The sequence below is a fragment of the Xyrauchen texanus genome, chromosome 18 (assembly GCF_025860055.1).
Source record: "Xyrauchen texanus isolate HMW12.3.18 chromosome 18, RBS_HiC_50CHRs, whole genome shotgun sequence".
Lineage (NCBI taxonomy): Eukaryota > Metazoa > Chordata > Actinopteri > Cypriniformes > Catostomidae > Xyrauchen > Xyrauchen texanus.
The window spans coordinates 23,063,134-23,076,487 of NC_068293.1; the positions used below are offsets into that span (position 1 = coordinate 23,063,134).

Below are 13,354 nucleotides of genomic sequence, written 5' to 3' on the forward strand. Positions count from 1 at the left end.
TGAAAATGAGTTAATCTAAGATTGTAACGTTTCTTTTTAATTATACAATGTTGCCCCTATATGCATTTTGCATTAGTGCTGTGCATAATATGTAATATTATTTGTAATTGCATGGGTGCTACCAAACCGAAGCATGTGCTGGTGCCACATTTTTAATGGGTCCTTTGAGGGCACATATAAACCCTGATGTGGAGCAGGATTAAATTAAGTATGACACCCCTGTATTAAGCTATTCCTCGACCAATACACGTTAACGCGGGTCTGGCATTGCAGGCCTGTGGGTGTGTGCACAACAGCACCGCTGCTGAAACAAATGGCAGGACTTTATATGAATAAGTGTCCCAATCAAACTCGAAACGAGACAGCACGAAGAACACTCTCACTACTGAATTTTACCTTAACTTCCAAAACTTTTCAAGTCATCACTGTATGACACTTTTGGTGTGGACTGCTTATGATGATGGTGTGAACAATATGCTGGGTTGATGGCTGGATGGTTGGACAGACAGAGGGGTAACTGTACCTGGGAAGTGGTGAATGCCCTATAGCTGACTGTCAGGATGTCATCTGGCCACTTATGGGACACAGTATCAAACTGACCATAAAACTGTAATCTGAACCCTCTTCTCTCCATTAGTCCCTTTATTTAAAACACATTTGTTATTCATCTTTAATGGTACAATTTAAGTAGTTCTGATTTAATCCACATTTTTTGCAGGCTTGTAAAAGCAAAAAAATCAGTGACCTGCAGGTTCATCTCAGCACTGTTTTCCTTAATAGCCTGAAGCAGCACACTGTAGTCTGGTTTTGGAAGATTGATTCCAGGGAATAGTTCAGAGGTGATGCCCTTGACAGATTAACAATGATTGAGAAGCTAGTGTTGTGGCAAAATCACTAAAGGAATTAATAAATAATAACTATTTGATATTTACATATGCTTTGTTGCAGATTTATAAATACTGATGAATGTATAATTTTTGGTATATGATGAGTGTATTGATGTGTGACCCGTATTTGTTGAGAATGGTGTTGTACATCAAATCAAGGCAAATAATGAGCCAGAAATTTAGGAAGGTTAACGTCTCGGGTTACATGTGTAACCCTTGTTCCCTGAAAAAAGCGGAACGAGATGTTGGGCTGCTAAGCGCTACGGGGAACAGCTTCAGCTGTGAGCCGAGCTGAATAATGTGTGGAACACGTCAATGAACATTGACCGGAATTTATAGCCTCGGCTGATGTAATCATTAGATGCATGATGTTGCGCTGCTAAGCGCTATGGGGAACGCAATACCCACGCCGCCGCACTTGGGGCTGTCCGGACCCCTACGGTTGTGCAGTGTACTCACAAAAACGCGAGAGGTCTCAGACATGAGCTTCAGATGTCGACTCAAGGGCATAAGAGCCCGGAGTAGCAAAGCATCTAACCCATAAAGTTCAATGAATGTGTGCGAAGAGAACCCTATCGCAACACAAACTTGTCATAAAAACTGATGAATGTGAGCGGAGAGGACCAGCCTGCCACATCACAAACTTGTTCAGGCATGAGCTGAGATGTCGACTCAAGGGCATAAGAGCCCGGAGTAGCAAAGCATCTAACCCATAAAGTTTGATGAATGTGTGCGAAGAGAACCCTATCACAACACAAACTTGTCATAAAAACTGATGAATGTGAGCGGAGAGGACCAGCCTGCCGCATCACAAACTTGTTCAGGCATGAGCTGAGATGTTGACTCAAGGGCATAAGAGCCCAGAGTAGCAAAGCATCTAACCCATAAAGTTTGATGAATGTGTGCGAAGAGAACCCTATCGCAACACAAACTTGTCATAAAAACTGATGAATGTGAGCGGAGAGGACCAACCTGCCGCACCACAAACTTGCTGCAGAGGGGACCTCTAGCCAAGGCTTTAGAGGAGGAGAGCCCTCTGGTAGAGTGCGCCCTAAAACCTACTGGCGAAGCTTGATCGCGCACTCGTAGGCCGGGCAGTAATGTCCCTCACCCAAAGTGACATAGTCTGTCAGGACGTGACCGCCACCCAGTCACGGCTTCCAAATGAAGAATTGCTGCCCTGATTTTACACCACTAGCAAATCGCGGTGGACATAAGTCTGACGGGTACAGACTGGACAAAGTCTGAGAAGTCTTAGCTGCTCCGGAGTTACAAACGGCAGGGAGCAGAAGGCTTAGAGAATAACCGGCCAAGGGTCGCGAAAGGCACCTTGGGCAAGTAGTCAGGGTGAGGGTGCAAAGAATGCTTTTGGTCCTACCTGGGGCAACTCAAAACAGGCCGGCAAGAGAGACAGAGCCTGTAGGTACCCAAGTCTCCTCAGAGACGTAATTGCCATAAGAAAAACCATCTTGAGAGTCAGAAGTCTACCAAACGCTGACTCTAGAGGTTTTAAGAAGGGGGGGGGGGTCTTACCCTATGAAGAGGTCCTAGCAAGGATGCCTCTTAGAGGGCACCCCGCCCACCAAGAATATGTCCCCTGAGCCTGAGAAAGAAGGTCCTACCCTCCTATCCCCTTAAGCTGGACGACCACTTAAGGCCGCTACCCCGCCCATCAGGGAGGCATCTGTCGTTAGCAGCCTGCGACAACAAGACGCACCTAGAGTGGGACCCAAGGCAGAAAACCGGGTCTGAACCACATAGAAAGGAACGAAGCCTGAGGCGCGTAACCCTATTTAGCCTAGGGGTTTTGGCCCTTGGAAGAATCCCCTGGCTTTTGGCCACAACAAAAACGGTCTCATGAGCAGAAGGTCCAGAGGGATCACTGTGGACGCATTCAGCCCTGAGACCTGGAAATCATTGATACTGATAACAGTGCAACCTTGACCTAGCCTGACTTTGCTCAGGGTGATCTAAATGGACTCAATCCTAGCGGGAGACAGTTGTGCCCGCGATTGAGATTGAACTCCATACGATGCCCCGATAGACAGTGTTCTGAGTGGGAGAGAGGACGCTTTTCTTGGCGTTGAGCCTCAACCCCAGAGAAACAGATGAGCTAAGACGATGTCCCTGTGCTGAACTGCCAGTTCCTGGAACTGCGCTAGGATCAGCCAGTTGTCTACATAATTCAGAATGCAGATGCCCCGGAGTCGCAAGGAGCCAGCGCTACATCATGCATTGTGAATGTGCGGGTAAAAAGGGCTAGGCTGAGTGAAAGAACCTGACCCTGGAAGACTTCGCCCCCGGAAGTGAACCTCAGGAACTTTCCATGTTGTGGCAGAACTTCTAAATGAAGTATAGAAGTGCGTCATAAGATCGATGGTGACCAGCCAAACGAGTTGTAGGGCTTGAGACACGACCGTCTTGACAGGCATCATCTTGGACTTGAACACCCACGGGTAGTTCAAGCTTTAAGATCTAAGCCAGATGCCACCCCTCACCCTCCATGGGTAACGGGAAGTATTTAGTGTAATAACCTAACACTCTCTCTGGAAGGGGAACACATACCATGGCCCCTTTAACCAGGAGAATGAGTTTTTGTTTTTACAAAAAAAAGAAATCCGGTTTACGGTAGTGAGAACACGCCGTTGAAACACGGAAAAGCGGCGAGTGAATTAAATCCTGACGCCCTTATAAGACCCACAGAAAAGAATATATCCGGCAGGAGTTTCCACGCTGCCAGGATCTCTGAGATGGGTATTATATTTTAACACTTCCTGTTGAGGGGTTGTCGGGTGTTTCGCGTCCTGAATAAAATGCAGGAACAGCGAAAACACTCAATTTTGATGGAAGCCTCTGCAACCCGAAACACCAAGAGGTGGCGGGAATGGAGGGTACCGGGAGGGGTGAAGTGAAACACGCGCCCCGTCCCGAGGGAGCTACCCCCTAATCTAGGTGCAAGACCGTCAGGGTTTTCTCTTGGGTCTTGCTTCGGGGCTGGCGAGGGCGGCGAGACTGTCCCCAATCCCTGGGAGGAGGAGCACGACTCGCCACGCTTTGTTTTTGAGCCTCCCTTCAGTCAGGACCGAGGCGGTCTGCGGCTTGCTCGTCAGCGCAGAACCCACACTCAGGTCGTCCAGGGGTCAGCCTGGTACGCCTGTAAAACAGCATAGTGTGCAGAGCAGCACCAGCCTGACCTGCTGCTTGATAAGCCCTTCCCACTAAAGTGGAGGTTGTCCTACAAGGCTTTGAGGGGAGAGAGGGCTTCTTAAGTGACGATGCCGAGCCCGCGAGAGATAGCCCGTAAGCGTCTCTTCGACCGGCGGCATCACTGAATACCGCCGTGCCTCAGCACCCACGATAGTCGAATATAATGACGTCGAGGGTATGCTAACACGGAAGGAAATATATATATATATATATATATATATATATATATATATATATATATATATTTTTGGGGGTTCTCCATGAGCGAAAAAGCTCTTCATGGAGGTTATCAAAGAAGGGAAGGGACCCATGAGGCGTTCCCTTTCTTAGACTGGAAGATAAAATATATCCCCTAATTTGGAGCGTTTGGGGGTCTCTTTTTCGCGTGGCCACTCCAACCTGGCAACCGCACGAGTAACAACATCGAGCAATTTCCTCCGTAGATTTTTTTATCGTGGACGGAAAGCTCGGAGGCGGGAAGAGAATCGCGATCCACCTCATGACCCGAAGAAGCGTCGAGATCATGTGTGAAGGACCAGCTGGGTTTGGGGAGAGAGTGAGAGAAAGGGATCAACCCGTCTCTTGCTCCTCAGCCAAATCCATGCAAGAGCCCCACGAACGATTTTTTTTTTTTTTCGTGAGTGCTGACTCCCGGAAGCAAGCGAGGCGAGCACGACACACTCTGCCTGTTAAAGCAAATCGCAGTGCTCGCGACCGCCCTGCTGCAACGCGAGCAGCGTGCTCTTACCCCCAAACAAGCAGAGTAAAAACTGATGTGTGTCGTCTTCAGCTATAGAGCTGAAGAGGGAACACGCACCGTTCGTGACTTTCAGTCATTCTCTCTTTTCTAAACAGAAGAGAACAACGTTCACTGCACACTGCCTAACTGATTCTAACTTCTAACAGAGGAAAGAAAGTTTTGACAGGGTTTGTGAAACACACAGAAACAGAATCAGCTCTGAAAAAGAGTTTCTGACGACACCTGGTGACGTATCCATTTATAGCCTGGCCTCAGGTGCATCTAATGATTACATCAGCCGAGGCTATAAATTCCGGTCAATGTTCATTGACGTGTTCCACACATTATTCAGCTCGGCTCACAGCTAAAGCTGTTCCCCGTAGCGATTAGCAGCGCAACATCGTAGTGAAGCTTTTCGTAAAGGGAACATCAATAATATATCTCAGCAACAGAATATCCTCATTCTCTTCTGGAAACCTCAACTTTGACATGATAAACACAGGGAGAGAAAAAGGCTTGACACTCAAGAACAAATTTGCTTGTGCTGCCACATTTTGAAGTCTCCAGAGGGAGAATGGCATTCAGTCACATTGTCTTTGTTCATTCTTTACCATCACAGTCATTTGCAACTTAGACCTGAGGGGTTTAGAGCATGCCTTTGTCTCTAGAAGTAATTTCAAGTTGGAAAAAGACTGTGGTCTCGAGTGTGATGGTGCAAAGATTGCTGTGAAAATGACACAAATGTATTCATTTCTGAAAAATGCACAGATGATTCAAGCAGACGTTATTCAAAATTTCGAAAAAAAAAACAAGAAAAGCGAGGAGGAACTGTCAAGGTCAGTGTCTTTTTCTAATTCTACTCTGCCTTTTTCAGTTGTAAGAGATTTACTTTTTGTGATATTACAGGTTTCTTATTTTTACACTATAGGCACACTAGCAAGAAACATTAAGAGTAACTATGGGGGCAGTGGTGGCTCAGTGGTTGAGGCTCAGGATTACTGACCAGAAGGTCAGGGGTTCAAGCCCCATCACCACCAAGATGCCACTGTTGGGCCCTTGAGAAAGGCCCTTAACTCCAGGTTGCTCCAGGGGGATTGTCCCTGTAATAATTGTAAGTCGCTTTGGATAAAAGCATCTGCCAAATGCATAAATGTAAATGTAACTACAGCCAAGTATATACTGCAGTAAAAATTAAGTTGGCACTTCTCTTCTGAGTTATTTTGACAATTAAAAAAAAAAAAATCTAATGCCAATTTTGTAGACTCAAAGTTTGGTTTTTATGGATGCACCCAGATTATTTAAGTTATTTAAGTACCAATTGTTTTATGAACACTTCACAATGTAATGCATGCTTTGTAAAGAGGCAATTATAGAAGCATTTTTGTTATGGAAGGATGTTAGTGAAACTTGCAAGTAAATGTACCAAATTGCTGTTTCACATTCCACATGTGAAGAAGGCATTTTCATACAAGTATTCAAGGCACAGTAGAAAAAAAAACTGACTTTTAAAAAACTTGCTAGATTATAAAAGGACCATAATGGGAAGCAATGAATAAAAATGCATGATATGACCCCTTTAATTGCACATAGAATTGACAGAACATATGAGGATAGACAATTGATGATATTCTAAAGGAACAATTCTCTTTTTCCCTTGGGCACACTAAGTAAATTTTTTAGGGTAAAGAAGTGCAACAATCATAAATCTAAGTTCGCTGGATATACTTCAGCTAGGTCTTAACCATGACCATGAGTCATACACTTAACTCCAGTTTGCTTCAGGGGATCTGCACTTCAAAATGAGCATTCTTTTCAGTTCTCAGAAGACAAAGACTATACTGTTTGACTAGCAATCAAGTACAATTATGTTATTTATAACATTAAAAAGCTGATGTGTACAAAAAAAATCATTCTTGTAACCCGGCTCAATATGCAGTTAACATGAAGGTTGATTTCACCTAAAAGTATAACACTTTGGAGCTATAAAAGCATTTCTTGTTTTGTCTGAGAGGACTGTCCAGCCCAAAGCAACAACAGTGGCTCGATCAGTGCAGAGTGAGTTTGGTGAGGGACTATCTGTTTGTACAACCAATGGTAAATGGGGACATTTTCTGGAAAAAACCGTACTGATTGGAGGCCAGAATTCTCTAGGGTCAAATAAGGTTTTAGTTCTCAGTTTCAATAGTTTGTTTTTCACAGATCTGCAATTCTCTGGGCTGCTGAGTGTGAACACAATTTATATTCAATGTCAGATTCATTTGGCTTTGATCCACAGCTGAAAAGTTGAGAGAGGGAGAGAGGAGAAGGAGCGTGCAATGGGAATTGAGACAAAGTGGAAATGTTTCACTCCTCTGACCCATGGTAACTCTGTGCTGATAAAAATGGCAGGCGAAGAGGAACTGAGCCAATTGCAGTTGGTAGTCCTTCAGAATTGCTTTAAAAAGTTTTTTAGGACACACAGGAATGGTGGCTTAGCAGAAGCAGCCTGAGCCAAAACATATACTAAATGAAATGAGATGTTAGATCAGAAAATGAAAGACTTAAAATTATTTAAAAAAAAAAAAAGGCCATGAAATGCAATGGCAATCACAAGACATTTTACAATCAAATAAATACAATTTGAACATACATTAAGATCAAGTTCACAGATATTTGTCCAAGTATCAAAGAAATATACAGTACTTTGCAGAAACTATTTCTAGTGTGGTTTTGTGATACAAATTCATTGACTGAAAAATGTGTGTTTGGGACTTGGGAGTTCATATCATAAACTCATGAAACTTTGTTTTCAGACTGTGTAGGGTTCCTGCGATTTTAATCAATTAAATAAATATATTTTAGCTCCTGTACTAAATATTTTAGGGTACTATTATTTGAACGGATATATATATATATATATTTATTAATTTAAAATTTTTTTGTCAGGTTACCCACAAAAAAAAAATCATGTGTCAAACAACAATAACACAACATTAGGTGTAGATAAGGGGATACAGAACCTACCTTCAGGTTCCCAGCAGCAGTGAGAACAGATTTGTGAGCCCTCATGCTATAATCATAGTTGTGCTGAGAAGAGTTGCTCAGAGCACAGCCTACACGTAGCTACAATCTTCACTGAGAGAGGTCGTGCTCTGACAAATCCACAGGAGTACAGCACAATTTCAGCTATCAGAGCAAAGTCTGGCACCATCATGGTTACTGTTCAGAATAGAGCCTGCAGCAGACAATTACAAAACCATCACAATCATAGAACGGGCGCAATGAACAATCTACTATAACAATGTTTAAAAAAAGACAGTACAAAAAATTGTGACGGTGAACAGTGACAGAAAGTAAGAAATAATGGATACATAAATATAGAAATACTATAGATACTGTAGTAAACTACTATGTAGTAAGCTACAATAAAATACGTACGTAAAACAGATTGAAACCAATTAATCATGATAAGAATAATTATTTATAATAATTAATGGATACAATATGCATATAAACTACCTATACCTTATAATTGTTAATACTCAGTACTTAAGTTACACTGTCACAGTAACACCAATGTAAAGTGATACAAATACTTGTCATGTTATTCTGAGTGTGGCTAGTACTGCTGGGTGACTTAAATGTTTTTGATGTTATTGATACTGCTTTAATACTTGGCACTTAGTGACTTTAAAGCCATCAAACAAATAAGACCTCAAGGGCTTGATACACTATTTTGCTGGGCAAAAACAAAAATAGTGTGAATGCTTGAAAATGACATGGTCAAATTATAAATCATATGCAACTGCACATTTCTGAATGTAATAGGTTTTCTCCATGCTTTCAGGTTGTCAGGTATTTCAGAATGCCCTGCATAGCCAGGGTTCATGGTGATAAATACAGCACAGGTAGGGTTCAGTTTCAGCTCTGTTCCCTCAAACTGCTTCATCTCAGCATGGGCAGAAATACCTTTAGAGGAAAATACATCTATGCAGCCAATTCCACACTTATGAAATCTCCTTATACTAAATACATATATGCAATTTAAAGGGATAGTTGAAAGAATTGAAAATGAAAATTCTGGCATCGTTTCACCCTTTTGTTGTTCCATAACAGCATGACATGTTAGGAGATGTTAGAAAGAATGTTAGCCTAAATCACATTTCAATTTCATTGAATCTTTATTGCATACAACGAATGTCAATAGTGACTGAGGCTAATATTCTGCAAAATATCTCCCTTTGTTTCTCACCGTAGAAAGTCATATAGATTAACGCTCAATTTATTAAGTTCTAATGTACAGTAGGTGTCTATTAAGTTTGATATGTACTGGATGATTGGAAAGAGATTTTTTGTACTGTAGCTCCATTTATTGAACCTTAAAATGCATTGAAATCACAGTTGACTATACCTAAGAATGTGCACACGCACACCTCTCTGGATGGTTAAAATTTGCTGAGCCACCACTGAAAGTACTTCCAGATCAATAAAGTTGAACTCGTCAAAGCAGGCCCAGGCACCAGATGATAACAAGCCCAGGAAAAGACCAAAAAGCTTGTGCACTTACAGCAAATGTAATCTGAATACTCTGTGCTGCAAGATAACGGACAAGGGGTGAGCAAGATGACATTAAAATGTAAAGCCTGTGCAATTCAAAGCTCTTTGATTAAGATACAGCTGTAGTCCCCTGATAGTACTGAGGCTGCCAAAAACAATGCACTCTTTGCTAGCACACCAAACTAAAAGGAGCATTGACATGCCTCTACTAATATACTAGATATTTTCCCCTAACGTTGGATTTAGAAAAGGTTCAATTTAATTAGTAATATTTTGTAAGGTCTATCATCTTAAAGACAAGAAAGTCATCATGGACTTTTGACCCTTTTCTGGCTAACTGAATCTGAGTCAATATAATAACCAGTGATGGACTGTTTGAGCGTGTTTTAAAGACATATGGTACTTGACCTCATGTGTGTTACTGTATTTACTTTGCCATCATCCTACATCAGTCTTTTCCACTAAGATAATGCCAAATACTATTATATAATTATACATTATTTTTATCTAAAATCTTTTGCTGCAAACTACAGAATAGTGTTGGAATGTAACTGAAACTTACAAAACAATGTTTGTGACATACATCACAACTGTTGACTATGTAAAACTTGCCTTAAAGAATTTGCCCCGTGCAATGTCGTCCAGGCCATCAGAACAGCTGAAGACCACACACTGCTTAGATATGTCTTTGGCCAGATCTTTGGTGGTTTCATTCTTTCTGGTACCTGCAGGCCCTCTGGGGCTCCACCCAAATGTAAATTTAGAGCTCCAAACAGAGTTCAGGTAAAGAAGACAGGTTGAAATAATGCAGCTAAACAGATAATGTAATGAAAGGACTGAACATTATGTTATATGTTCTAACCTATAGCAGCGATCAGTGAGTGGAGCGATGACCGGTCGTGGGGTCGTTTTCAAGACACTCATAGCCATTAGCCAAGCCTGCATTAATAATTTTTGTCTGAAGCTGGTCTTCCTACATAGACAGGGTATTTTTCAAATGTTTTTTGCCTCAAAACAAATTTTGTGATGTTGTGATTCACTTTGGAGCTGGTTGGTTGGGTTCATGGCTTAGAACTCTTTATGATGGATTTTTTTAAAAGTCTATGGACAATTTTTTTTGGAAAAATAATTCTGGAACCAAGATCCTGAATAAGTGGATGGGGCACTGTTGAACTCTATTTATCTGTTTCATGTGAAATCACTGTGTGACTGTGCCAACATGTTTGTGACCAAAATTCCATATACCTTCAATCTGCTGTGCTGTGGGGTGTGACAAAAGCCTTCCTCAGGAGTTAAAAGAAGCTCTTACATTAATTCAGATGGGATCATCACAGATGTTTTTTTAAATCTGTGACTAAATCGGACCAGAAAACAACACAAAAACAATTGTAACCTTTGAATGAGAGATGTTTACAGTGATGTACTGGAAGGCACGTTTACTCGCCCGGTCACACATCAAACTCGCCTGCATATGGAGATGAATTGTGGATAAAGTATCTTTAAATGTCTGTGAAAGTTCAGTTTGGCAATATTTGTGCTGTTTTTAGACCTGTATGAACTTGTCCTGGGACTTGGCATGGACCAATTGTTTTATTGATATCGTTTCTCTGGTGTTTTCCCATTCACTGCCATTGTTTCCTCACGTCAAGCACTACCAGTACTCCCTGTGTCACTCGGTTATGTTTATACAGCTTCCCATGCACCGGGGCCACAATGTCATCTATCTGAGTATTGTTCTTCTCCAGATAGGCCAGCAGAGCCTGATGCAGAGTGAAGAAATCATTCAGTCATATAAGGGGATATTATGTAAGGGATCATGTACAGTGAGACGGCCACTATTGCAAAAATAAACCCAGAAAGGGTTTATAAACCACTCAAGGGGTTTATTTTGTGATAATGACCTCATCCCGCTTATTACATGCCTACTTACAAAATAAATTAATATATGAACATGAAAAATGTATTTGAGTTGAGATTATTTTATTATGTGAATGGAGAGAAACTACTGCATCTACTGTATTTAGAAAGTATTTTGCCTGGGACAACAATCAAATACACTGTTAAGTGTTCATTATACACAGATATTTGGGAGAATTTGACAAATATTGCATTGTTATGTATGACACAGACCTTTGGTCTCTTTTCAATGGCTTCATGAATGTCCTTTGTCCAGTAAACCTGTGAGACACAGAGTCCTGTGTGACCCAGCCAGGTCATGACCCAGTTGATCCTCGGGTCTTTGGGATATGCTTCAAATGCCTCTCCCATCACCTGACAGCCAAGAAACATTCTTTTATTTAACATTCTTTTACATTTTCAAGCATGGCAAAGACATGGTAAGACACATAGTGCTGATACAAAAGTATTAATCTACACTGACTTTTCATTGTTTATGGTATTTTTGTGAAAATGTTACAACTTAAGGTTACAAGGGAAATACTTTTCAGATATTTATTCTATTTGATTTGACATCCAATGAAGTAAGTATGTCATGGAGAACATATATGGATGTGTGTATGTGCATTCATTATGCATTTTTTTATAATTTATATTTAGAAAACAATTATGAAAATGTTGTGGTTATATGTAGCATAAATTCAATTAAATCCATTGCCCTGTTTTCAAGTGCTTCCAAAAATATAAAAAAGTCCAAAAAGGGTGTGATGGTGAATACTTTTTAGAGGTCCTGTAAGTCATTGTATCATTGCCTCTCTCAAAAACAGCAATCTGTCATTGTATGGACAAGCATTTACCTGTGTCAAAGATTTATCAACAGAACAGCAGTTTTTCAAATGAACGCTGCCAAGTAGAATCGAGACTAAACTGAATTCAACTAATGGTTCCATTCTGCTTTTCAGGAGTCCAATGACTCAGGAAGAGGTTACATATTTCTGTACCTTGTGTATGGAGTGGAGTATGCCACTTTCCAGCTCCAAGAGCCATTTCTCCACCTGCACATGAGTTTTAGAAGTAGAAAAGAATTTTAGAAGTATTGAGCATCTCTACCACCTCTCCATCACTGCTCTTCATATGAGTGATATCCAAGACGTCAGTGAACACCACACTAGAAATACCCTCAAAACCCTTCTTCAGGTGGGGTTCATGGCTGTAGCCTCTTTTCAATTGACATTTTATATTTACACTATGTGTCATCAACAATAACACTAGGGATACATGTCAAACTAGGCCATGTAAGAACATAAGATATATTAATAAATCTTAAAGACTTGAGATTAAAGCTACAGTAAAAGTTTCTTATTTCATGTTATAGTGAATTATATCTAGCCTACAGTACATGCTACATCAAGGAGGACATTCTCAGGTGTACTTAAACCTCTGAAACCATGGTACTTATAAAAGAGTTTGTAGCTATTGATAACCAATAAACACTAAAATCTAAAATAAACATCAGTCATTTCACATCAGTGTAGTTAAATGAAAATAACAACATATCCAAGAACATATCCAAGCGACTGTATATTTCAGTAGTGTGACTTGCAGCTATGGTAACATATCTTTATATCGTTCACCACTTGAGGGCTGCACTCTCTGTTCTTCCTGAAAATTTAGAAAAAGAAGCAACATCTCAAAAGTTGACCCAAACTTGCGTCACCTTATGGTTTTTTTAATAATTGATCAAGAAAAGACAGATATATCGTACTTCTTATACAGTCATCCAGCCTTGATGAATTATGAAGCAATCGATCAACTGCCTGTAAGAAAATCCCAAACAGCAAGAATACTGAAAATAGAATCATTCAATATCAGTTTTGAAGTCTGAAGTCTGTAAATCATATTGTTTCTAGAAATGTCTCTACTACATCAATTTCCTTTTGAGCACATGGAAAGAACAAAAGTGGAGAGGAAAGATTGTGAAAAAAAATGTGAGATTAACTCACACCACACTTCAAGACTGCCTGAACAAAGCCCACATAAATCCTGACCGGTGAAATGATTTCAAATACAGCACGAATACTTTCCACAG

At 40.8% G+C, this 13,354-nt stretch overlaps 1 pseudogene; it reads right to left on the reverse strand.

Annotated features, from left to right (window-relative positions):
• The window catches only part of LOC127658805 (dynein axonemal heavy chain 7-like), a 66,465-nt pseudogene that overhangs the window by 42,989 nt on the left and 10,122 nt on the right, over positions 1-13,354 (reverse strand).